Consider the following 26,244-nt stretch of genomic DNA (forward strand, 5'->3'; position numbering starts at 1 on the left):
TGTTCAATAGCCCCAAGCCTGTACCATGGGGACGAATCAAACCGGGCTCATATAGCGTGCAAGCCTGTGACCAACGACTAAAATCAAGCCATGTCAAGATCTTGCATATGAATGGGCTCTAACTAGCATAATCTGGTTAATGTCGAAGCCACAAACGAATCTCTACAACAAATTGGGTCAATGGTGGTCAAATATGGAATCTGCAATCAAATCGAACCAAAATAAAAAAATGCACGTGAACATGCTCTAAAGCTTGTCAATTGGTCCAATGTAGGCCAAAATCAAACTCCGTGTACGAATAGGGTCTATGCGTGCAATCTGGCTCAAGTCTGGCCAAATTTGGCGTAATCAAACAAAATCTGGCAAAATTGGGCACTCCAGGTGTATCTACACTAAAATATGCAAGGTACACACATGCGTGATGGTTAGGGCATTGGGCTATCACCTTGCTGGCGCAGGTTCCAATTGTGGGTGTGAGGAAGAGAGGCATCCCAAGATTAAGCCCCGCATCCCCAGATTAGGTTTTTCTCGCACTAATCTCGAGATTTATTTTTAGAGATGGACGGCAGAGATTCAGCGACAGCCCCGATTTGAATATGGGCCATGGTTTCACCGGCTACTTTTACTCTCTTTTTGTAGAGTCACGCTATTTTAAGTTTGAATTTACTTAAAACATTTGTACATCAGAGCTGAGGTGAAGAGAGCGAGAGCTGTCTATGGGTACGCGCGTGCAGCTCACTCCTCTGAGTGGGGCTTACTCTGAGGGCCCTCTCTGCTACCTTCTCGACGTCGATGATTTTCGTTTCCTTCTCGACTGCGGCTGGGACGACCTATTCAACGTGGACTCCTTGCAACCTCTCGCAAGGTTAGCTTGTTCTTTGATCACTCTGAGGTCTTCTAGTTACGCCCACCTCCACTTAATCAGATAATTTTTCTTTTTTATAAACGTCTTCATGACTTGGCTATGAAACTACATAGCATCAGTTTTATAGTCGTGAAAGACATGTATGTGCTTTCTGCATTTTGCGGGATTCCACAAGTTCCATATCCATATGGGATTCTTGAATAGCTCAGCTCATCAAACGCATAGAAACAATCACGTATCAGGGATCGATTCCGAAGAAGTTCAATGGCATCTCACCTCAACATCTTGTAACCTCCAACAATGCATTTAAGGATGATATATGATTAACATCTAGTTGCAAAATTGTACTCATGTATCGTGTGAGTCGAGAGGAATGCCCAGATTATAGTTTTTTCTTTTCTTTTGTATGCCTTTTACGTGTGTTCCTCAAAGTGGAACGTAATGAATGGATGTGAGTGTTTTGTCTTATAGGCCACTTCAGTTTCTTAATAGAACGTTTTTTCCTCCTCCTCCTCCTTCTCTCTCTCTCTCTCTCTCTCTCTCTCTCTCTCTCTCAAAAGAAAGGAGTGCTTGACCCATTGTATTATGTAAGCATGTTACAAAACGCATAGGTATTACATCTGTCCGTAGGCGACATATACGGAACCAATAGCGAAATACCCACAGAAATATAACAATAGCAAGAAACCATAGAGGGGAAAAATATCTTGCAATAGAGAGTTACAAAAGATGGGTAATACACCATAAACTAGACACAGGGGCATAATGAAAAATTGTATCAAAGAGTTGAAGCAAAAACAAGCCTCCGATCTTCGACGTGGAAGCCGAAAACTCCACAAGAGAATCTCCACTATCAATTTCTTGAGCTTCCACGGCCAAAGGCGCACTCCAACAAATAAAGCATCACCACTGCTATCCACTATGCACTAAATTGCGGAGGAGAGATAGTCTCTAGTCATCCCTGGCAGCAATTAACAGGGCTATGACGCTCTTTCAACCTGCAAACACAAGAAGCCAAAGACGAGGCTGAGACCTACTTCGCCCACACACTCCCCGATGCCTCCATCAAACTGTAGCCAACCCAGACAGGGGGGAAATCAACAAAAACATGCAGAGCAAGCAGCCAGGCAACCATACACACACCCCTCACACCTGCAAACACACACAGGCATACAAGCGGACTCTGATGGGAATGAGATCGTGCTAGCTAGGGTGGATGGAAGACAAACATAATGAACACAAATGAGTGTGTGTAAGCTAGATTGGTACTCGAGAATTAGGTTCCAAGATAGATTAACTTGACTCATAAACATGATCTTGAGTAGTTTACTCACCCATCACAAGCTCACCATAAACAAGAGAGATGTAATGCAAACATGGAATGGATTTGTCTATTCATGAAATGAGCTTTAAGTAGCTCTACAGCCTTGCACCACTACATGTGGGAAAATTTCACCTTTTCTCTCCTTGACTCATCCTCTAGTGACTATAGGACAAAGCCCATACCTTACGATCCTCCCCTTGAGGTTTGAACTAGGACAATACATTGAAGATTCTTTTATCCACTAAGAATGACACAGGATGTCAATACATATCCACAAAGGATGACACAATATTCACACAGGATGTCAATACATATCCATAAAGGATGACAGATCCACAAAGATTGACAAAAAATGCTCCTTTTGAACTAGAGAGGCTACAATTTTCACAATATGTTGTCGCAGTAGACCAGGTTGTTCTCTCCTTGGTCTTTCCCTTCTTCGTCGTCTTCAATTGCTTCGTATCCTTCCGTGGAACGAGTGCTTCTTTCCTCTTTTATTGTGCTGACAAGTTTTATTCCATGCGTCATAATGACATGCAACAATATGCTAAAAGATCTTATAAAAGAAAAACTTATGCGAAGAACTAGTGTTTCCTTTTCCATCTTTGATGTTGCCTTGAGAGGCTTGAAAAGAACTTGATTGTTGCTTTAATGCTCGAATTTGTTGATGCCTTTGAATGTCGAGAAGAGGGCTTCTAATTTTGGAGTTTGAAGGTCTTTCTCTCTGGTGGGATTGCAGAGTGGGAAGGCCCCCTTGTGTGGCTTGCTGCAGCTCGATTTGAATCGAGACTTAAGAGTTTATGGCATGTGCAATGCAGGCAGAGGTCGTGGGACGGGAGGCCCTATTAGGGCGGACCCGAAAGACTTTCAAAATTTGGTTGATTGCGGGTGTGAGGTCCGCCAACAATCGAATGGGAGTGGACAACTAAGTCGGAGTGCAGGCGGTCGGTCAATCAAAGTGTTGAAAAACCACCGGATGTGGCGGGAGGGCCGACTGTCAATCGTTTGGACCCGAAAGACCTTATAAATTCCGCTTTGGCGCCTTTTTCATGTCCGTCAGGCGGCCAGTCAGCACGTGAGTGACCTCCTTTGGTGTGAAGCCTTTGACTCCTATATTTAGGAGGTTCCCACGAGCTGTCACCTCCTTCAAAGGAATTCCTTTATTCCTTCAAGCGATTTGATACACACAGAGCTACAAAGGGTGTCCTTCAAATCTACAAATCAGAGAGAAAATCAACATACAATTTGTACTCCAAAACCATGAAATTAATCAGGGCATTAATCCCTCATGTGGCACTTGATTAGAGCACAAAGGGGTGCACTGGAAAGCTTGGGAGTTTGTGAAATATCTTGATATAGCTTTGTTGATTCCGCGGTCTTCAATGGAGGGGCTTCAATATGATGCAACCTAAAATGCAAATGCTCTAATGCTAATTAGGCTTCCAATTAGCCAGTGAGTAGTGTCCCGAGAGTCTTAAACTCAAGAACATGCTCATGCAAGCCAATTGAATACTAATTAGGCATGAGATATGCAATGGGGAGATAAGAAGAGAAACACCAAGGATCCTAATGATGATTGTAACAATGTCAGACTTTGTTAATAATTAATTTATTTATGAGAAAATAATTATCTAATTAGTTGTGTGCACATCAGAATAGAACTAGCAGTTCTAGGGCCTCATGTGCGCCCACATTTGGGCCAAAGCACCTCAGGGAGACCCTAGCAGAAAATACCCTGAAGCCCTAGTGATTGGAAATCGGGTCTTCAATGAAGGGGTAGATAGTATCTTTGAAGCTCAAAGAGACATGAGTGACTTTAGTATCAAAATCAAGGCATCTGTTGACAAAGGAGCGGAGTAACTCCCCTCTTGTGCATCCCACTACACGAGATCTTCGGCCAAGCTGAATTTCTGGGTTCCGTTTGGAGTAGACTATGCTAAACCAAAACATCGAGGTAAAGTTTCACAATCCGAGGAGTATCTGCTAGGTCCTCCTCCTCCATCCACTTGGCATCAAATGCAGGAAAGTTCTTGAACTTAACCAAGAACCGCCTTCGGACTTTACCTTTCTTCGTATCGTTATGTGCCAAAATCTGTTCAGGAACAAAGATCTCCTCGTTTTCTTACACTTCGGGTTGCTCATCAGGCTCCCCATCATCAAGCACATCACCCTTAATAGGTTTCAAGAAATTCACATGCAATGCATTGTGAATCCTCCAAGTATCTGGCAGTTTCAATCGGAAGGAGACATCATTTATCTTGTCAGTGATCTAGAAAGGTCCGTAGTATCGCATACTAAGCTTTGGAAAAAGCCTCTCCTTTCCCTTTTTCTTTCGTAGGCGTGCCTTCTCAAAACGTAAGAGCACCCAATCATCCTCCTTCAGTTTCAAGACGCGACGATGACGATCCGCTGCCTTTTTCTGTCGTTCTTGAGACTCTTGCAAAGTCTCGCGAACCTTGGCAAAAGCCGTATCCAAATCTCGCGAATATTCATCCGCTTCCAATATCTAATCTTTCGTGCTCAGGAAGGATGGAACCTTCATAGCACTTTCAACAATCTCACATGGCGTCTTCCCCGTCGAAGAGTGTATCATGTTATTGTAGGCAAATTCCACCAAAGGTAAGTTCTTTTCCCATTGAGTCTTCTAATCCGAGATACAAGACTTCAATAAATCTAAAATCACTGAATTGGCAATCTCAAATTGCCCGTCAGTCTCTGCAAGTGGAACGATGACGAGAACTGCAACCGCATGCCAATGTTCTCCCAAATTGCCTTTCAAAACAAACTCATAAATCTGGGGTCTCTGTCGGAGACAATCGTCTCAGACGTGCCATGTAATCGGAAAATCATCGTGATCATTCTGTGTAATCGGGAGATCAAAAATGAAATCCATTTCAATACTTTCCCAGGGGCGGGTGGGTATGGGTAAAGGGTGTAACAATCCTTGTGCCTTATGCCTGTCAAACTTGACCTTCTGCCATACTGCGCACAACTCTTCCACGTCCTTTTTGAGTCACGGCCAAAAGAAGTATCTCTCTACCCCTTTCATGGTGGTAGCAATGCCGCGCTGACCCGTAAAAGGTGGACAGTGGCATTCAGTCATAACCTTTTCCCTCAACGGCTGTGTAACGCACAACATAGTCTTTTTCATCGAGTAGCCTTCCCGAAGGGAGTATCCAGCTACTGTCTCCCCATCCCGTATCCGTGTGAAAATATCTGCAAAATCTGTATCTGTGGCATACTGATCGACCATATCCTCGAAGCTCCTATGATGTATCGCGGAAATAGCCAGAACCAACGGTTTCCGAGACAAAGCATCTGCCACCACATTCTTCTGTCCCTGCACATGGACAATCTGGAAGTGGAACTGTGACAAGATGTTCACCCACCGCATCTGCTTTTCCGAAAGCTGCTTCTGTGACAAGAAGTAGCGCAAACTCTGATGGTTTGTAAAGACAGTAAAATCCGCTCCGAGTAGGTAATGCCGCTACTGAGTAAGAGCATGGATAACCGCCAAAAGCTCTTTCTGATAAATCTGTGCTGTCATCTCCGGCCTAGAGAACAAACGGCTCTCGTAAGCTATGACATGGCCTTCTTGCATCAAGACCGTACCCAGACTACGACCACAAGCATCACAAATGACTTCTGCAAGTCCGGCAAAGTCAAAATAGGTCCCGTAGTCAATTTCTCTTTCAATGTCCGAAAGGCAGTCACCTCTGTGGGTCCCCACGGAAAAGGTACTCCTTTCTGTGTCAAGGTATGCAAAGGGGAAGCAACCTCTGCAAACTTCCGTATGAATCGCCTGTAGTACGAACACAGTCCCAAGAAGCTTCTAACTTCATGGACATTCCTCAAATCGGGCCAATCACCGATAGTCTCTATCTTGGCCGGGTCCATTTGCACTCCTGCTGCTGACACAATGTGTCCCAAAAAGTGTATCTCTGGTAGGAAAAATTCACTTTTCTTTGCATTAATCACTAACGTGTAATCTCGTAAAAAACTGCACGCTCGCTTCTGCTGTGCCTCTTCGCTCCTCATCGCTACCCCCCCCCCCCCCCCCCCATAGCGCTACCCGTCGCTGCTGGCTGCTCCCGCCTGCCCTCAACCCCCGCTACCCCCCCTCGCGTTGCCCTTGTCCGCCCGCCTTCAGCCCCTGCTGCCGCCCCCACCCTCAACTCCAGTTGCCGCCGCCCGCCCTCACCCCCACCTTTTGTGCACTACATACGCGCTTGCAACAGCCCGCCATAAAAAAGAAAAAGAAAAATCCCCCCCGCCCTCCCCCCCCCGCCTCGGCCCGTTCGTTCGTCCGCCCGCTGGGGTCCTTCCCTCGGTTACTCCTTGCAGTTCAACACTTTCGGCAGTGCTTCAATTCCTTGGAGCAGTGTTGACACGCCCAATTGCAGCGCCATCCCGTCGTCCCTTTCTTATGCCACAGCAGTAGACACAGATGGAGGCTCCAGCTTCGCCACAGAGGGACTCGCCAGAAGCCCCCTCGCCCGACCCCGTTGAGCCCACCATTCGACTTGCTCTCTCGCCTACAGAGCAAGCGAGCCTTGCCGCAGAGGTAGAGCGATTGCAGGCGACCTCGGTCATCTGCAAGATTCTCGGCACCCGACCTAGCAGAGGAGAGCTGTGAGACCTTCTCCAGGCCCGCCTTCTCGCAGAGGTGGGCAAGACCTTGGATGTCCAGATTCTCGGACGGGGGTACTATCAGATCGAGTTCGAGACCTCCGAGATGGCTTCCAAGGTCATAGCTATGAGTCCACTGGCCATCCGAGTATCACGCGCCCACTTTCGACAGTGGCGACATGGTTTTGACCCGACTTCGGATGTTCTAGTAGAGGAGGCAGACATCCCCATCTCAGTCTGCTTTCCGGGTTTACGGAGGGAGTACCTACCACTTCTTTCCAGGATTGGCTCCGCCATCGGGACTGTCCTGGAGACACCTCGTACGGCAGCATCAGTAGCTGCCAAGGCGGCTGGCATCCCCTCAGTTCGAGTTTTGGTCAGAGATACCCACACGCTCCCGAAGGTCATCCTTCTGCCTCGGGTGAGTGGGGGTTGGTTTAGACAGAGTGTGGAGTACTCAGGCCTCCGGAACCAGTGCTTCATTTGCCGACAGATGGGCCACCTTGCGAAGGCCTGTCCACGGAGGAGGCCACAACCTGCACCTCAGCCTCAACCCCAGCCTGCCAAGGCTAGGCCGCAGCCTCAGTCAGCGGCACAGCGCACAGATTCAGAGCCACCTCCCGAGCCTGGGGCTCCAGGGGAGGAGGGGTGGCAGCAGGCCCGTGGCCGTCGACACTAGGGGCCACAGCGACAGCCTGGTACTCAGAGTGGCCCTCAGGTGCCTACTCAACAGCAGTGGGTTCCCACGGGGAACCGCTTTGGTCCTCTTGAGCAGGAGGAGTCCCCTACGCCAGCCCCCACCTCCGCTTCACCCTCGACAGCCGCTCCCCCTTCAGAGTTCCCCTCCTCCTCTTCATCCTCCCCCCCGCCCTCTGCTCCCGTCGCCTCTCCACCTCGCCCCTCTACCTCTGTCGCCCCACCCCGCTCGTCTTCTCCCCCGCTCCCCCCAGTTCCTTCTCCCCCCCCCTCCTGCTCCAGTTTCACAGTCGACTCAAGAGACTGGTCCCTCGCCGACGGCTAGGAGATCTCTTGGCAGCGCCTTTGCCACGAGTCGCCTAGAGAGAGAGGGTCAGCCCTTCTTGCGACCCCCTCTGCAGATTCAGACATCTTCCCTTGCAGCTATCCCTCGTGTTTTGACGAGCATTGACCTCCGACGCCGTTGGGACTTCTTCGACTACGGGTTCACTCGCTTTCTCGGCGATTCCGCAGCAGAGCACGAGGCAGCCTGCTTCAGGGTCCATGCTTTGTTCCTCGCCGCTAGGGGGACAGAGGCCTTGGACTCAGCAGTTGGTTTCTCCTTCCCCCTCTGTGGTAGGGTCGAGACAGAGTGGTCCCTCGACTCAGTTGTGGGATGGTTACATACACAGGTTCTCGAGTTCTCTCATCACATGGGAGAACTTGGAGTTACAGATTTGCTACAGACTTTGTGGCCACTGGCCAAGTTTGCGGTGACACCCCCAGACTCAGCAGGATGTAGGCACATTGTGGTGTACTTCTTTGCTGATACGCAGTGTTTGCCTTGCTATGTATACATTCATGAGAACTCCTGGACAGAGGAGGTTGCTTTACGCACGGCTCGCTCAGCTTGGGCTTGGGCTAGGCACACTGCAGTCTCGCCTATCTAGAGGACGCTCGGATGCGGATTACTCCCCATCCAAGCCATCCTCGAAGATAGCCCGTCTTGTTGCTGCGGCAGCATCTGTTCTCTCTCGCTCCACATGAGGATCGTCTCGTGGAACGTGCAGGGACTAGGTGGGCCCCAGTTTCAACGACAGCAGGGCCGATTGCGTTAGGAGCTTCAACGTTGCTTTGTGGGAGGAGAGATTGATCTCCTTATGCTTCAGGAGCAACATTTGTGTGAGAGCCGCATTCGGTGATGTGGTCAGATTTTGCATGGACGATATCATACCTTTTGGTCAGCTGCTTTTGGACCTGGAGGCATCCAGGGTGGGGTATGTATGACTGTTGCGGATTCATTGCAGCAGGCCATTGTGGGCAGAGGGATTATTGTGCCAGGCAGGGCTCAGTGGATTACTATGCAGGTTCGGGGTGGCATTGTGGGCTTCCTGAACATCTATGCGCCCAATGTGGCAAGTGCTCGTGCAGAGTTTTGGTCACAGATTGTTGAGTCTTTGCCGCAGGCTGACCATTGGTGTGTAGGAGGGGACTTCAACATGTTGGAGGACCCTTCTGACAGGATAGGAGGCAGCCATGCTACTGTGCATGGAGTCGAGTTAGCAGCTTGGGAGAGGTTGTGTATGACTTTGAGGGTCTCGGATACATGGCAGCACTCTGGCTTTGTGAGGCCTCCAGCTAGTCTTGCCTTCTCTAGATCGGACCGCAGAGTGGGAGGAGTGAATCTATCGAGGATAGATCGCTTCTACACTAGTGACCACTTCAGTGACTTGGGAGGATCAGTGGGCATCCTGGCAGGGACATCCTTCTTGGACCATGTACCAGTGATCCTCACAGTGGCAGACAGGCAGAGGAGTGGGAGCACGATGCTTCGCATCCCAGAGCGGGTCTTGTTGGACTCAGCACTCAGAGAGAGGGTAGAGGCTCTCTGGACAGAGGGCATGGACAGCCAGGTTCTACCTGCAGACAGAGTGGCCTTAGGCCTAGCTCAGCTTAGCCACTTTTTTCTCCAAGAGTCTCTGGCTCGCCGGGTTGCAACGAGAGAGGAGGAGCAGCGTCTCAGACGAGGCATTGCTTCATTACAGAGGATGCAGGAGCAGCATCCAGACAGTCCATGGTTGGAGGAGCAGTTACAGCAGGCTTGATAGGAGCTTGCTAGCACAGAGGAGAGGCGTCATGAGTTTGCCTTTTCACCGACAGGCATCTCAGTGGACTCAGGTGGGTGACAGAGTGACAGGTGCTTTTTTTGAGACAGTGGGACCTCAGCACTCGCATGCCAAGGTCAATCAGTTGAGGAGACCCGATGGGCCAGTTGTTTGTGAGCCCGAGGAGATGCGTGCAGTTGCTACTGACTTTACCGTGAGTTACTGTCGGCTGAGCCCCAGTCAGAGCGGCAGGATGCATGCAAGGGGCAGGTTTGGGCACAGATGCCTTGTCTTGTGACTGAGGAGATGCACCAGAGCCTAGAGATGCCACTTCAGCTTGAGGAGATGCACACGGCTCTTAGGGCCCTCCCTCGTGGTAGCTGTCCAGGTGAGGATGGGCTGACTCCAAGCTTTTTCTTGGAGTACTGGGACCTGCTTGGCCCAGATCTGTGTAGTGCCTTTCAGTACATTTTGCACACAGGAGTGATGCCTGATAGCATGAGTGAGGGCCTGATTTACCTCATTCCAAAGGAGGGTGGCTCCTTGGATGAGATTCGACAGTGGCGCCCCATCACCATCCTCAACTCAGCCTACAAAATTCTTGCCAAGGCTCTGAGTTTGAGGATTCAGCCACTTTTGGAGAGCCTTATACATGGGACTCAGACAGGTTTTGTCAAGGAACGCAGTATCCTTGACAACATCTTCACTTTTTGGGAGGCTTCTGCCCTGGCACGGCTCCGTGGGGAGGACCTTGTGATTCTTCCTCTCGATTTTGAGAAGGCATACGACAGAGTTGACTGGGACTTTCTAGTGGGCTCTCTACGCAGGATGGGCTTCTCAGATGCTTGGATCAGAGGGGTGTCAGCTTTGTACAGACAGGCTCACAGTCAGGTGCTTTTGGCAGGAGGTAGAGGTGAGCGCTTCATGCTCAGACACTCGGTCAGACAGGGTTGTCCTCTTGCCCCCTTTCTCTTTCTGTTCTATGCGGAGGCGATGAGCAGATTTTTGGTGTCACAGCAGGTTGGTCTGAGGGCTTAGCACTCCCTATTCGGGAAGATGAGCTACTGGACGCTGAGTTTGCCGATGACTCAGCCTTGTACTTAGAGGTCCAGGAGGCCAATCTGCACAGATGTGAGCAGGCTTTGGAGACCTTCTGTTGTGCATCGGGCGCACTGATCAACTGGAGAAATACAGTGGCTTTCTCGGTTGGCAGTGCTCCTGTGCCAGATTGGATGCAATGAGAGGGTTTCAGGTGGATTCCCCCAAGGACTGCAGTTCGGTACTTGGGTTGTAAGGTTGGTTTGGACTTATCCCCCGAGCAGCAGATTGCTCCTCTTCTCCTGTCCATGAGGAGAAAGCTGCTACATTGGAGCTCAGCACGACTTTCGTTGGCTGGTAGAGTAGTAGTTGCCAACCAGGTGTTGTTGGCGACTATGTGGTACATCACTTCTTGCTGGATCTTTTCGAGTTCTTGTATCAGCCAGGTAGAGAGGCTGATCAGGAACTTCCTTTGGTCAGGACGTGACACTCAGATTGCCCGAGCCAAGGTTGCTTGGTCGGTCATCACACTTCCTTGTTCTCAGGGAGGGCTTGGGATCATCGATCCAGCACAGCAGAGCAGAGCCCTTCTTGGGAAGTTCGTAGCAAGAGGACTTCTTCCAGGAGAGGAGCCCTGGAAGGAGTTCTTGCTGTAGAGGCTTCGTGCCAGGGTGCCTCAGTCAGGAGGCCCTTGGCAACCTTCGACCAGATGGATCTTTACAAAGATGCGCCGAGTTGGTTTGAGCAGGAGACTGGAGGACCGCTTCGCTGTGAGTTTGCTTCGATCTTGGGAGCTCCTACGGCGTGGCCTAGAGCAGAGACAGCCAACGTGCACGGAGGAGCGCCTACGGCAACCCCTCGTCTGGAACCTCATGGTTAGCACTTAGAGAGGCCACTTGGTTGGTAGTCAGCCTCATGTTTCTTGGGGTCGTATGGCAGCAGGTCCAGCGCGCTCTCTAGGTGACTGGCTAGAGTTCATAGGTTTGTCAGAGGAGGTGCAGGGTTTCCAGCTACAGGGCATGAGAGGGGTGCAGAGCATGTGTCAGGACATCTCAGAGTAAGTTCCAGCTGAGTGGCTCACGCCTCTCGAGCCAGTAGCACCCCGGTGGATGGGAGCCTTCACACGACTGGAGGTCCTCATTTCAGTCAGGGCCTGCTCAGAGTTTGTCTGAGCCCTGTTCTTCGAGCTTCAGGGTGGGGGAGGACTACAGCGAGTTGCAGTAGAGGCCCCGCAGGTAGCAGAGTGCTGTTTTCAGAAGATCCAAGTAGTGGGTATCAGTGGGCGGACCTGCGTCATAGACCCTGACCCAGCAGTTCTTGAGACAGGACACTAGAGGCTATGGGCTTGGGAGTGTTGTCCGTTGGCACGAGTACAGTGGGATCCTGGTGAGTGGCTATGGAGGGACCCCTTCTCTTCTGCAGACCACCCAGGAGTCCCGTTCTTTCAGTACACTGTTCGATTGGGACGTCATATACTAGCAACACACAGAGAGGCCCTCCCCGCTGCAGCACGTCATTGGCAGGAGGAGGGTCTCACAGTTGAGTTCTTGGCAGACTTTTGGGAGAGGTTGTGGGACTCCAGACAGCCGAGGTGAGTCACCTTGTTTCAGTGGCTGGTCGCACAGAGAGCCACAGCAGTAGGGAGCTGGCTAGTGCATAGTGGTCTCTCGGCCACATGTGCAGCTTGTGACCATTTGGTGGAGAGTCAGCGTCACTGTCTTTGGGATTGTCCCTCGGCCCAGCAGGTGTGGCTATGAGTTCTTCGGCTCATGCCTGCTCTCTCCACGGCTCGACAGTACACTTGGGGGGCAGCCTACACTCCAGCCTGCTATGGAGCTTACTCCACAGGAGTGGTGCAGTGAGAGAGAGGAGTGTTGGGAGCTCATCAGTGGCCTGACACTTTGGTTCATCTCGCGGGCCCGCTGTTTCCGCATCTTTGAGGCTCGCCCTGTTCCACCAGCAGAGACTGTTGGTGACTTTTGGCTAGAGCTGATCTATACTCTCAGAGGACAGCTTGAGGGACTACAGGGCAGCTCCGACCGCATGCGGGAGCGCCGCGAGGCTTTCCTTCGACTTTTGCGCCCTGGGCCTTTCTACACCATAGTCTAGGGGGTGCTCAGAGGGCACTACTGTCCACCTGTGTGGCTCTTCCCTCCTCCCATCTCTTGATTTAGCCTCATTGTATATATGCAGTTTTTTCATTGGGAGAGTCTCCCCATCATGCTTGTTGTAGCCCTCTCTTGCAGAGGTGGTGCTAGCCCTATGGGCAGTTTTCATTAACTAATAGAAGGATCTCTTTCTTGGAAGAAAAAAAAAAACGTGTAATCTCGTAATGCCTTAAAGACTTGAAGCAGATGATCTCTGTGTTCTGCCTGATTCTTTAAACAATGATGTTGTCAAAGAAAGTGCCAACAAATAGCTTGTACTCTCGAAAAATCCTATCCATCATCCGGTTAAATGTCGCAGGAGCATTGGTTAAGCCAAAAGGCATCACCAAAAACTCAAATAACCCAAAAGTCGTCCGAAAAGCTGTCTTGTAGACATTTCCTAGCGCTATCCTGATTTGATGATATCCACTCTTCAAGTCAATCGTGCTAAAGCACGAGGATCCCTGTAACCTGTTGAGTATATCATTGATGCTAGGAATCAGAAATCTGTTCTTGAAGGTGATTTCGTTGAGAGTGCTATAATTGATGCACACTCCAAGATCCGTCTTTCTTCAAAACCAACAACACTGGAGAGCAATACGGTGAAGTACTAGGCTGGACAAGACCCTTTTCCAAGAGGTCTTTCACCGGGTTCATAATCTCTTCATTCTGTACTCGGCTCACACGGTAAGGTGGCCGATTCGGTGGCGTGCTTCCAGGTATCAGATCAATGGTTTGATCTTCAGACCCTCTGAAAAGCAATCGGCATGAGTGTGGAGAAAAATCCTGGCGTTCTTTTGATCAGGTCAAAACATATTCAACCTTTATCCATCGTTCAGTTCTCTCCCAAAAGAATGAGTAAGAAATTGAAGTTCATCAAGTACAATCTCTAAGCCCTTCATTTATCAAAGTCGCTTTCTCAGCCCGGTAGTCAACCATGGCGTAGTTCTTGTGGTACCAAGGGATCCTGAGTAGAACGTCACTCGCGTGCCCTAAACACCCCTGTCATTGCAAACAAAGTTTGCCAATGCTCGGTGTAATGGCAACATCCCATCCAAGTGCCAGTCGAACTACCTCCGCCTGTGGCGTCAGTCTGTCGGGCGTAATTCCAAATCGAGCCGCCAATTCCAAGTGAAAAGAAGTTGGCCTTGGCTCCTTCAAAAGAGCTTCCTGATCCTTCACTTTGCCCCAAAAAGCGGCAAAGTTTGTACTTTCATTCATTTGATTCGGTGCAAGTCCCACGCCATGTGGTACCAGTTCTGCTTTTCTATCTGCCTTTTCTGCCACGCTCCTCAACTGCTCTTGAACTCTCAGGCCTGTTGTCGTTCTTATCATTGTGTTCTTTCTGTGCCTTTTTAGGGCACTTCGCGGAGATAAGTCCAGTTTCCCCGCATCCAAAGCACTTCCCCTCTGTGATGAAGCGAGCTCTCCCCTCAGGAGTAAGCTTGGGCGTGCATCCTTTTTCTCTTGGTTGCTCTTTTCTCTTTCTACTTTCATTCCCAGAAGTCTGTTCGGCTTGTTGTGTCATGGCCTCATCTGTGGGGTAGGTCAGACTGCCAGAGTGAATCGCAAAGCCCCGCTTCGCATGACTCATCAACTCCTGAATAGAAGCTGACTTATGTTCCAAGCAGTGATCTTAGATCTCCATAGGTAGACCCAAGGTAAACCGCTCAATTTGTTCTCTGAACTAGATCGTCTTGAATGAAGAGGCGGGTAGAAAAGAGCTCCATAATATTTCACAATAAGTATCTTTCTTGGTCATCCGAAGATGGTTCCAAGCAGCTCGTATATCTTGTTCATATTCTTGCGTCAACCCAGAAGAAATAAAAAGCTTCTTAAATTTCAGCCATTTAACTGACGCAGTCTTGTTTAAAAGAAGCGTGGACCACCAAGTACGAGCATTCCTCTTAAAGTAAGAGGCAGCTCTCCGAATCTTGGAGTGCTCTGAATAGCGTCCTCCCGCGAAAGCGATGTCAAACTGCTGTATAAAAGACAAAGCCTTCGAAGCATCTGAGTATCCTAAAAAAGTATCAAACTTGATCGAGTGGCCACCTTCCTTAAACTCTCGGACTTTCTTGCTTTTATTTTCGAGAAAGTCATACTCGGTAGCTTTGTAAAAAATCTTCTTGTTCGCATAAAAGTTTCCGTTGTCAAAGTCTGAATTGTCCGTAGACGAGTCCTCTGTAGAAGTGTCACTCACTGGGCGAGACTTAGACTTCCTTGCCTTTTTCTTGCCCTTTCCGAAGCGTTGTTTCTTGCTTCGCTTTTTGCTTTTCCTGTCTTCTTCGGGTCCTTGGCAAAATTGAGCATCATCTTTGTTGCATCGCCAATCAATTGACAACGCTCCATCTCTCTTTGCTCCGCCTGAGTAGGCCGAGGCGGGCCATACTCTCTATTTGAATCTTCGTTGTGATCCCAGCCCGCATCTCCAGATGCAGAGAGAGTCGATTGATCATTGCCTGAAGCCATAGGTGCCGCGGGAAAAAAAAAATCGGGGATCGGATTTCCCATAGAAGAGAAATCGGCCATGCTCTGATACCACTGTAACAGACTTGGACACTCCAAATCAAGAATCAACCGCGACAGCACCAAATAACCACTTCAAAACAAGTCACAGATCACAATAGATTTACACTGGCCCGGCGGAGTTCCGTGCCTAGAGATATTGGCCCCAAAGACTGGCGCCCCTTTCGGTATTTCTTTTTGTATTAATCAATCAACAAAGTACAAGAGAGTGCCTCGGGGTTCACTCTCAGACTTTGCGTCCAGATGCCCTGAGAAGTGAGGCCCTCACCACTAAATTTAAAGGTTACAAGGGATGCCCAAAAGCAGAGCCCCAAAAGCTTCAAATCAAAAGCAATTGCTCTCTCTCTCTCACAGAGAGTCAAAACTTGAAAGCAAAAGCATTCTCTCTCTCTTTCTCATTAGGTAGAGAAAAAGCAAAATTTGCGTCGCTCATATTTCTATTAAAAAATATATATTTTATTTTATTTTATTTTTTAATAAGCCTCCGCGATTTCCGGAAATTAGGGTTTTTGACAAAAATTAGGGTTTGCACGAATTTTAGTGTTTTTGGCAGAAATTAGGGTTTCTGTTGTCCGTAGCCACGTCATAACTTTGTGATACCTATCTCCATATTGTCTTCTTCCACGATGGTAGTGTAGTGTCACAAAATGATGACGTGGCAGTACTACCTGGCCAGAGAACCAATGACGTGGCAGCATGCTGTACAGACATGCCCGGAATTTGCGTTGATTTCTGCTAATTGCACTGACTGCTTTTTGGGCAGGTTTTGGGATCAAATGCTTCATGGATAAATTGCTTTTGAGTTTATTGCTTTTGGGGCATCCCTTGTAAGAATAAATAGACTCTGGGGGCCTCACTCTGGAGAGCATCTCAACGCAGAGTTTGAGAGCAGAGGTCCCGCGGGTGTTGTACTTTGCTCAAGCATTAATACTAAAATAAATATCGAAAGGGGCACCAGATTTTGGGGCCAATACCTCTGGGCACGGAACTACATTGGGCCGTATCGACTCCAATAATTAGAGTGTGATAAAGTTCTGAAGTATTTTACGTGATTCTCTCGAGTGTCGTGCCAGATTCTTGACTTGGGGTGCCCAAGTTTGTAACAGTGGTATCAAAGCACAGATGGGGTGTCCAAGTTTGTTACATGTATTGGTTTCTTTCCAGATGCATGTACCTTGAACTCTGACCCACGAGTTCAAACACTGATAACTTGAACAACACATGGGTCCAAATCATTATATGGAGCTTCATTCACCTCTCTCTGTCGCTCATAAGCCTCGCCCTCGCTAAAGCTACTTGCGGCAATGACCACCTGACTAGAAATCTAGTGTCGTGGCTGCTACCATGTGTGCCATGCCGATCTCCTCTACCAAATCTTTATCATCTATCTCTGTCAAGCTTGCCTTTGCCTTTGTCCTCTTGTCAGTTCCTGCTTTTGCCTTTGGATTCAAACTCCCGAGCCAAACAAAGCGTCTTAATCTCCCTTGAGAACACCAACTGTGTCGAGACAAGAAACTGAGTATTAGCCCTCTCGTCCTTGTCAAGCTTACATTTGCTTCTATCCTCTAGCAAGCTCATGCATTTGCCTTTGGCTTCACGATCCCGAGCCAAACAAAAAGGCTTCCTTGAGAGCTTCATACGTGCATAGGCCGCTAACCGGGTACTAGTCAATCCACTTTCGATAGCCGTTAGTTGTTTTTGATCTTGGATCTTCATGGTTGTCGTAGTCGCGAGAGGCAATCCCTCTGCCCGTTCAATGCTATCACCAAGCATATCAAAACGCACAGCATAACATCTCCAAGGTCTCCCAGCCATTGGCCTTCTCTGCCCTAGCATTTCAAAATGTTGTCGTGGGGTTTGCGTTCTGTTGCCTTCTTGAGTGCATTGTAGAATGTGGATTGAAGATTGCACTCATGGCCTAACCCGCGCCTACGTTTCAAAATACACACTGACGAGCGGCCAATGCGTTGTCCACGACATATTAAAACGCAGCAACAATGTTGATTACAGATTGCCCTCGTGGCCTAAACCGAGCCTAGGTTTCAATATGCACACTAACGAGTTGTCAATGCATTGTCCACTGTATATTAAAACGCAGCAACCAGGGACTAGTAGGGATATTGTTTTAAAACATAGGTGCCTCACTTGACAGCGTACAAGAAGTGCCCCTTGTCTAGCTCTTTGCCTGCAACGTTTTAAAGCGCAAGCAAGAGCAACTTCGCGATGCCACTTTCTTTATCCAACTCCTTTAACTCAACACGTGCTGCTCCCTTCCAATGATCAAGAAGCACGAGGCTTTGATACCATGTCGAAGTCGATGATGTAGAAGCAAAGAGCAATGGGGAGAATATATGAGAGAGAGAGAGAGAGAGAGAGAGAGAGAGAGAGAGAGAGATGTGCTCTTGAACCAACCAACTGGGAAATGAATTAGTGATATACAATGGAGACGGGTGTTGCTTATATACTAACAATTATATACTCACAAGGGGGCCTCAACTACCCCCTCAATAAATTGCCCTACCCATGACTTTGAAGCCAAAATAAATATTGGGATCACATTGAGCCATTCACTTGAGATGTTATAACTTTAACCATGTCAACAAAAATAAGAACCTGAAACAATAGCAATGAAACACTTGGACTACTAAAAAGAGAACTTTACACTTGAGTTGTGAAGAGCAATAATACCATAAGGGACACCTCGATAGCACCAATCCTTGCTTAGAGGCAAGTTTACAAATCCAGATAGGTAGTTAGAAAGATCTATTGTGGCTGTCCACAAGGAAGAGTGCTGTCATTGAACCGGGTTGCTGCTAGTTCATCATTCATTCACATTCCAAGTATGAACTACCTTGCCCTGGCAACAGTGAGCGCATAGAGCCATGTGTGCGAGATTGAGAGAGAGAGAGGGAGAGAAAGAAAGAAGAGGATTTTAACGTCGTAGGAAACTAACCTCTAAGATCTATCCAACGAGAGTTGAACTCAAGAAGAAGAGAGAGAGAGAGAGAGAGAGAGAGAGAGAGAGAGAGAGAGAGAGAGAGAGAGAGAGAGAGAGAGAGAACCTGACGACACTGTGTTGCTGTTCAGCTGAGTTGGCCTCCTCTCAGCACTATTGCGCGGTCCCTCCCCCCTCTCTCTCTCTCTCTCTCTCTCTCTCTCTCTCTCTCTCTCTCTCTCTCTGTCATTGTAGCTAGCCTACACTACGTTTAATGTTTTGATTTGACCATCGAGGACCTTTATTTCCTTTTTGGACAGAAGGTTCTTGCTGATTCACATTAGGTCTGACCTCGATGAGCTCTAAGGATAATTGGTCTATGCTGGTGCTACCTAGTTTGATTTTAAGCTTGATGGTCCTTGTAATTTTGATGGGCCCTCGTTTGGCTTTCCTTAGTCTTTTTTTTTTTTTGCTGATCCGATGTTCCCGGGGTATTTTGTCTCATTCAAATTCCCGCCCTAAAAGATGTATCACCTGGCTCCTTCCTCGAGCCCTCTGATGTAATATTCGGTTCCTACTAATTTAAATCTCATAGCTTGCTTGGTTTTTTTTTTAAAGGTTGCATTTTGGTAGCAATTGTGGATCATTGCATAAAGCTTACTAATTAGTGCCACATGGCAAGCTAATGATGACAACCTTCCTTTTTTAACTCTTGTTTTGTAGGCCTTTGTGAAAGGGTGTTGACAAGTGTTTACCTCCCTCTTTAAAGTGGAACAAGTATCTGAGTCCCATGTATAAGGCTCTCCAAAAGTGGCTGAATCCTCAAACTCAGAGCCTTGGCAAGAATTTTGTAGGCTGAGTTGAGGATGGTGATGGGGCGCCACTGTCGAATCTCATCCAAGGAGCCACCTTCCTTTGGAATGAGGTAAATCAGGCCCTCACTCATGCTATCAGGCATCACTCCTGTGTGCAAAATGTACTGAAAGGCACTACACAGATCTGGGCCAAGCAGGTCCCTGTACTCCAAGAAAAAGCTTGGAGTCAGCCCATCCTCACCTGGACAGCTACCACGAGGGAGGGCCCTAAGAGCCGTGTGCATCTCCTCAAGCTGAAGTGGCATCTCTAGGCTCTGGTGCATCTCCTCAGTCACAAGACAAGGCATCTGTGCCCAAACCTGCCCCTTGCATGCATCCTGCCGCTCTGACTGGGGCTCAGCCGACAGTAACTCACGGTAAAAGTCAGTAGCAACTGCACGCATCTCCTCGGGCTCACAAACAACTGACCCATCGGGTCTCCTCAACTGATTGACCTTGGCATGCGAGTGCTGAGGTCCCACTGTCTCAAAAAAAGCACCTGTCACTCTGTCACCCACCTGAGTCCACTGAGATGCCTGTCGGTGAAAAGGCAAACTCATGACGCCTCTCCTCTGTGCTAGCAAGCTCCTATCAAGCCTGCTGTAACTGCTCCTCCAACCATGGACTGTCTGGATGCTGCTCCTGCATCCTCTGTAATGAAGCAATGCCTCGTCTGAGACGCTGCTCCTCCTCTCTCGTTGCAGCCCGGCGAGCCAGAGACTCTTGGAGAAAAAAGTGGCTAAGCTGAGCTAGGCCTAAGGCCACTCTGTCTGCAGGTAGAACCTGGCTGTCCATGCCCTCTGTCCAGAGAGCCTCTACCCTCTCTCTGAGTGCTGAGTCCAACAAGACCCGCTCTGGGATGCGAAGCATCGTGCTCCCACTCCTCTGCCTGTCTGCCACTGTGAGGATCACTGGTACATGGTCCAAGAAGGATGTCCCTGCCAGGATGCCCACTGATCCTCCCAAGTCACTGAAGTGGTCACTAGTGTAGAAGCGATCTATCCTCGATAGATTCACTCCTCCCACTCTGCGGTCCGATCTAGAGAAGGCAAGACTAGCTGGAGGCCTCACAAAGCCAGAGTGCTGCCATGTATCCGAGACCCTCAAAGTCATACACAACCTCTCCCAAGCTGCTAACTCGACTCCATGCACAGTAGCATGGCTGCCTCCTATCCTGTCAGAAGGGTCCTCCAACATGTTGAAGTCCCCTCCTACACACCAATGGTCAGCCTGCGGCAAAGACTCAACAATCTGTGACCAAAACTCTGCACGAGCACTTGCCACATTGGGCGCATAGATGTTCAGGAAGCCCACAATGCCACCCCGAACCTGCATAGTAATCCACTGAGCCCTGCCTGGCACAATAATCCCTCTGCCCACAATGGCCTGCTGCAATGAATCCGCAACAGTCATACATACCCCACCCTGGATGCCTCCAGGTCCAAAAGCAGCTGACCAAAAGGTATGATATCGTCCACGCAAAATCTGACCACATCACCGAATGCGGCTCTCACACAAATGTTGCTCCTGAAGCATAAGGAGATCAATCTCTCCTCCCACAAGGCAACGTTGAAGCTCCTAACGCAATCGGCCCTGCTGTCGTTGAAACTGGGGCCCACCTAGTCCCTGCACGTTCCACGAGACGATCCTCATGTGGAGCGAGAGAGAACAGATGCTGCCGCAGCAACAAGACGGGCTATCTTCGAGGATGGCTTGGATGGGGAGTAATCCGCATCCGAGCGTCCTCTAGATAGGCGAGACTGCAGTGTGCCTAGCCCAAGCCCAAGCTGAGCGAGCCGTGCGTAAAGCAACCTCCTCTGTCCAGGAGTTCTCATGAATGTATACATAGCAAGGCAAACACTGCGTATCAGCAAAGAAGTACACCACAATGTGCCTACATCCTGCTGAGTCTGGGGGTGTCACCGCAAACTTGGCCAGTGGCCACAAAGTCTGTAGCAAATCTGTAACTCCAAGTTCTCCCATGTGATGAGAGAACTCGAGAACCTGTGTATGTAACCATCCCACAACTGAGTCGAGGGACCACTCTGTCTCGACCCTACCACAGAGGGGGAAGGAGAAACCAACTGCTGAGTCCAAGGCCTCTGTCCCCCTAGCGGCGAGGAACAAAGCATGGACCCTGAAGCAGGCTGCCTCGTGCTCTGCTGCGGAATCGCCGAGAAAGCGAGTGAACCCGTAGTCGAAGAAGTCCCAACGGCGTCGGAGGTCAATGCTCGTCAAAACACGAGGGATAGCTGCAAGGGAAGATGTCTGAATCTGCAGAGGGGGTCGCAAGAAGGGCTGACCCTCTCTCTCTAGGCGACTCGTGGCAAAGGCGCTGCCAAGAGATCTCCTAGCCGTCGGCGAGGGACCAGTCTCTTGAGTCGACTGTGAAACTGGAGCAGGAGGGGGGGGGAGAAGGAACTGGGGGGAGCGGGGGAGAAGACGAGCGGGGTGGGGCGACAGAGGTAGAGGGGCGAGGTGGAGAGGCGACGGGAGCAGAGGGTGGGGGGGAGGATGAAGAGGAGGAGGGGAACTCTGAAGGGGGAGCGGCTGTCGAGGGTGAAGCGGAGGTGGGGGCTGGCGTAGGGGACTCCTCCTGCTCAAGAGGACCAAAGCGGTTCCCCGTGGGAACCCACTGCTGTTGAGTAGGCACCTGAGGGCCACTCTGAGTACCAGGCTGTCGCTGTGGCCCCTAGTGTCGACGGCCACGGGCCTGCTGCCACCCCTCCTCCCCTGGAGCCCCAGGCTCGGGAGGTGGCTCTGAATCTGTGCGCTGTGCCGCTGACTGAGGCTGCGGCCTAGCCTTGGCAGGCTGGGGTTGAGGCTGAGGTGCAGGTTGTGGCCTCCTCCGTGGACAGGCCTTCGCAAGGTGGCCCATCTGTCGGCAAATGAAGCACTGGTTCCGGAGGCCTGAGTACTCCACACTCTGTCTAAACCAACCCCCACTCACCCGAGGCAGAAGGATGACCTTCGGGAGCGTGTGGGTATCTCTGACCAAAACTCGAACTGAGGGGATGCCAGCCGCCTTGGCAGCTACTGATGCTGCCGTACGAGGTGTCTCCAGGACAGTCCCGATGGCGGAGCCAATCCTGGAAAGAAGTGGTAGGTACTCCCTCCGTAAACCCGGAAAGCAGACTGAGATGGGGATGTCTGCCTCCTCTACTAGAACATCCGAAGTCGGGTCAAAACCATGTCGCCACTGTCGAAAGTGGGCGCGTGATACTCGGATGGCCAGTGGACTCATAGCTATGACCTTGGAAGCCATCTCGGAGGTCTCGAACTCGATCTGATAGTACCCCCGTCCGAGAATCTGGACATCCAAGGTCTTGCCCACCTCTGCGAGAAGGCGGGCCTGGAGAAGGTCTCACAGCTCTCCTCTGCTAGGTCGGGTGCCGAGAATCTTGCAGATGACCGAGGTCGCCTGCAATCGCTCTACCTCTGCGGCAAGGCTCGCTTGCTCTGTAGGCGAGAGAGCAAGTCGAATGGTGGGCTCAACGGGGTCGGGCGAGGGGGCTTCTGGCGAGTCCCTCTGTGGCGAAGCTGGAGCCTCCATCTGTGTCTACTGCTGTGGCATAAGAAAGGGACGACGGGATGGCGCTGCAATTGGGCGTGTCAACACTGCTCCAAGGAATTGAAGCACTGCCGAAAGTGTTGAACTGCAAGGAGTAACCGAGGGAAGGACCCCAGCGGGCGGACGAACGAACGGGCCGAGGCGGGGGGGGGAGGGCGGGGGGGATTTTTCTTTTTCTTTTTTATGGCGGGCTGTTGCAAGCGCGTATGTAGTGCACAAAAGGTGGGGGTGAGGGCGGGCGGCGGCAACTGGAGTTGAGGGTGGGGGCGGCAGCAGGGGCTGAAGGCGGGCGGACAAGGGCGACGCGAGGGGGGGTAGCGGGGGTTGAGGGCAGGCGGGAGCAGCCAGCAGCGACGGGTAGCGCTATGGGGGGGGGGGGAGGGGGTAGCGATGAGGAGCGAAGAGGCACAGCAGAAGCGAGCGTGCAGTTTTTTACGAGATTACACGTTAGTGATTAATGCAAAGAAAAGTGAATTTTTCCTACCAGAGATACACTTTTTGGGACACATTGTGTCAGCAGCAGGAGTGCAAATGGACCCGGCCAAGATAGAGACTATCGGTGATTGGCCCGATTTGAGGAATGTCCATGAAGTTAGAAGCTTCTTGGGACTGTGTTCGTACTACAGGCGGTTCATACGAAAGTTTGCAGAGGTTGCTTCCCCTTTGCATATCTTGACACAGAAAGGAGTACCTTTTTCGTGGGGACCCACAGAGGTGACTGCCTTTCAGACATTGAAAGAGAAATTCACTACAGGACCATATTTGACTTTGTCGGACTTGCAGAAGTCATTTGAAGTATTTTGTGATGCTTGTGGTCGTAGTTTGGGTGCGGTCTTGATGCAAGAAGGCCATGTCATAGCTTACGAGAGCCGTTTGTTCTCTAGGCTGCAGATGACAGCACAGATCTATGGGAAAGAGCTTTTGGCGGTTATCCACGCTCTTACTCAGTGGCGGCATTACCTACTCGGAGCGGATTTTACTGTCTTTACAAACCATCAGAGTTTGCGCTACTTCTTGTCACAGAAGCAGCTTTCGGAAAAGCAGATGCGGTGGGTGAACATCTTGTCACAGTTCCACTTCCAGATTGTCCATGTGCAGGGACAGAAGAATGTGGTGGCAGATGCTTTGTCTCGGAAACCGTTGGTTCTGGCTATTTCCGCGATACATCATAGGAGCTTCGAGGATATGGTCGATCAGTATGCCACAGATACAGATTTTGCAGATATTTTCACACGGATACGGGATGGGGAGACAGTAGCTGGATACTCCCTTCGGGAAGGCTACTCGATGAAAAAGACTATGTTGTGCGTTACACAGCCGTTGAGGGAAAAGGTTATGACTGAATGCCACTGTCCACCTTTTACGGGTCAGCGCGGCATTGCTACCACCATGAAAGGGGTAGAGAGATACTTCTTTTGGCCGTGACTCAAAAAGGACGTGGAAGAGTTGTGCGCAGTATGGCAGAAGGTCAAGTTTGACAGGCATAAGGCACAAGGATTGTTACACCCTTTACCCATACCCACCCGCCCCTGGGAAAGTATTGAAATGGATTTCATTTTTGATCTCCCGATTACACAGAATGATCACGATGATTTTCCGATTACATGGCACGTCTGAGACGATTGTCTCCGACAGAGACCCCAGATTTATGAGTTTGTTTTGGAAGGCAATTTGGGAGAACATTGGCATGCGGTTGCAGTTCTCGTCATCGTTCCACTTGCAGAGACTGACGGGCAATTTGAGATTGCCAATTCAGTGATTTTAGATTTATTGAAGTCTTGTATCTCGGATTAGAAGACTCAATGGGAAAAGAACTTACCTTTGGTGGAATTTGCCTACAATAACATGATACACTCTTCGACGGGGAAGACGCCATGTGAGATTGTTGAAAGTGCTATGAAGGTTCCATCCTTCCTGAGCACGAAAGATTAGATATTGGAAGCGGATGAATATTCGCGAGATTTGGATACGGCTTTTGCCAAGGTTCGCGAGACTTTGCAAGAGTCTCAAGAACGACAGAAAAAGGCAGCGGATCGTCATCGTCGCGTCTTGAAACTGAAGGAGGATGATTGGGTGCTCTTACGTTTTGAGAAGGCACGCCTACGAAAGAAAAAGGGAAAGGAGAGGCTTTTTCCAAAGCTTAGTATGCGATACTACGGACCTTTCTAGATCACTGACAAGATAAATGATGTCTCCTTCCGATTGAAACTGCCAGATACTTGGAGGATTCACAATGCATTGCATGTGAATTTCTTGAAACCTATTAAGGGTGATGTGCTTGATGATGGGGAGCCTGATGAGCAACCCGAAGTGTAAGAAAACGAGGAGATCTTTGTTCCTGAACAGATTTTGGCACATAACGATACGAAGAAAGGTAAAGTCCGAAGGCGGTTCTTGGTTAAGTTCAAGAACTTTCCTGCATTTGATGCCAAGTGGATGGAGGAGGAGGACCTAGCAGATACTCCTCGGATTGTGAAACTTTACCTCGATGTTTTGGTTTAGCATAGTCTACTCCAAACGGAACCCAGAAATTCAGCTTGGCCGAAGATCTCGTGTAGTGGGATGCACAAGAGGGGAGTTACTCCGCTCCTTTGTCAACAGATGCCTTGATTTTGATACTAAAGTCACTCATGTCTCTTTGAGCTTCAAAGATACTATCTACCCCTTCATTGAAGACCCGATTTCCAATCACTAGGGCTTCAGGGTATTTTCTGCTAGGGTCTCCCTGAGGTGCTTTGGCCCAAATGTGGGCGCACATGAGGCCCTAGAACTGCTAGTTCTATTCTGATGTGCACACAACTAATTAGATAATTATTTTCTCATAAATAAATTAATTATTAACAAAGTCTGACATTGTTACAATCATCATTAGGATCCTTGGTGTTTCTCTTCTTATCTCCCCATTGCATATTTCATGCCTAATTAGTATTCAATTTGCTTGCATGAGCATGTTCTTGAGTTTAAGACTCTCGGGACACTACTCACTGGCTAATTGGAAGCCTAATTAGCATTAGAGCATTTGCATTTTAGGTTGCACCATAATGAAGCCCCTCCATTGAAGACCGCGGAATCAACAAAGCTATATCAAGATATTTCACAAACTCCCAAGCTTTCCAGTGCACCCCTTTGTGCTCTAATCAAGTGCCACATGAGGGATTAATGCCCTGATTAATTTCATGGTTTTGGAGTACAAATTGTATGTTGATTTTCTCTCTGATTTGCAGATTTGAAGGACACCCTTTGTAGCTCTGTGTGTATCAAATCGCTTGAAGGAATAAAGGAATTCCTTTGAAGGAGGTGACAGCTCGTGGGAACCTCCTAAATATAGGAGTCAAAGGCTTCACACCAAAGGAGGTCACTCACGTGCTGACTGGCCGCCTGACGGACATGAAAAAGGCGCCAAAGCGGAATTTATAAGGTCTTTCGGGTCCAAACGATTGACGGTCAGCCCTCCCGCCACATCCGGTGGTTTTTCAACACTTTGATTGACCGACCGCCTGCACTCCGACTTAGTTGTCCACTCCCATTCGATTGTTGGCGGACCTCACACCCGCAATCAACCAGATTTTGAAAGT

The 26,244-nt window shown here is 49.5% G+C and overlaps 1 protein-coding gene across 3 annotated transcripts in view; it reads left to right on the forward strand.

Moving 5' to 3' along the window:
* The first annotated feature begins 590 nt into the window (after positions 1 to 590).
* The window catches only part of LOC147418873 (pentatricopeptide repeat-containing protein At5g40410, mitochondrial-like), a 68,949-nt gene continuing 43,295 nt past the window's right edge, over positions 591 to 26,244 (forward strand). For all 3 annotated transcript variants that reach the window (XM_086505466.1, XM_086505465.1, XM_086505467.1), the window contains exon 1: positions 591 to 865. The gene's annotated coding sequence lies outside the window, so the exon portion shown is untranslated. The remainder of the gene's footprint in view (positions 866 to 26,244) is intronic.

This window comes from Adiantum capillus-veneris, chromosome 29, assembly GCF_014529385.1.
Source record: "Adiantum capillus-veneris isolate H3 chromosome 29, ASM1452938v2, whole genome shotgun sequence".
Classification (NCBI taxonomy): Eukaryota; Viridiplantae; Streptophyta; class Polypodiopsida; order Polypodiales; family Pteridaceae; genus Adiantum; species Adiantum capillus-veneris.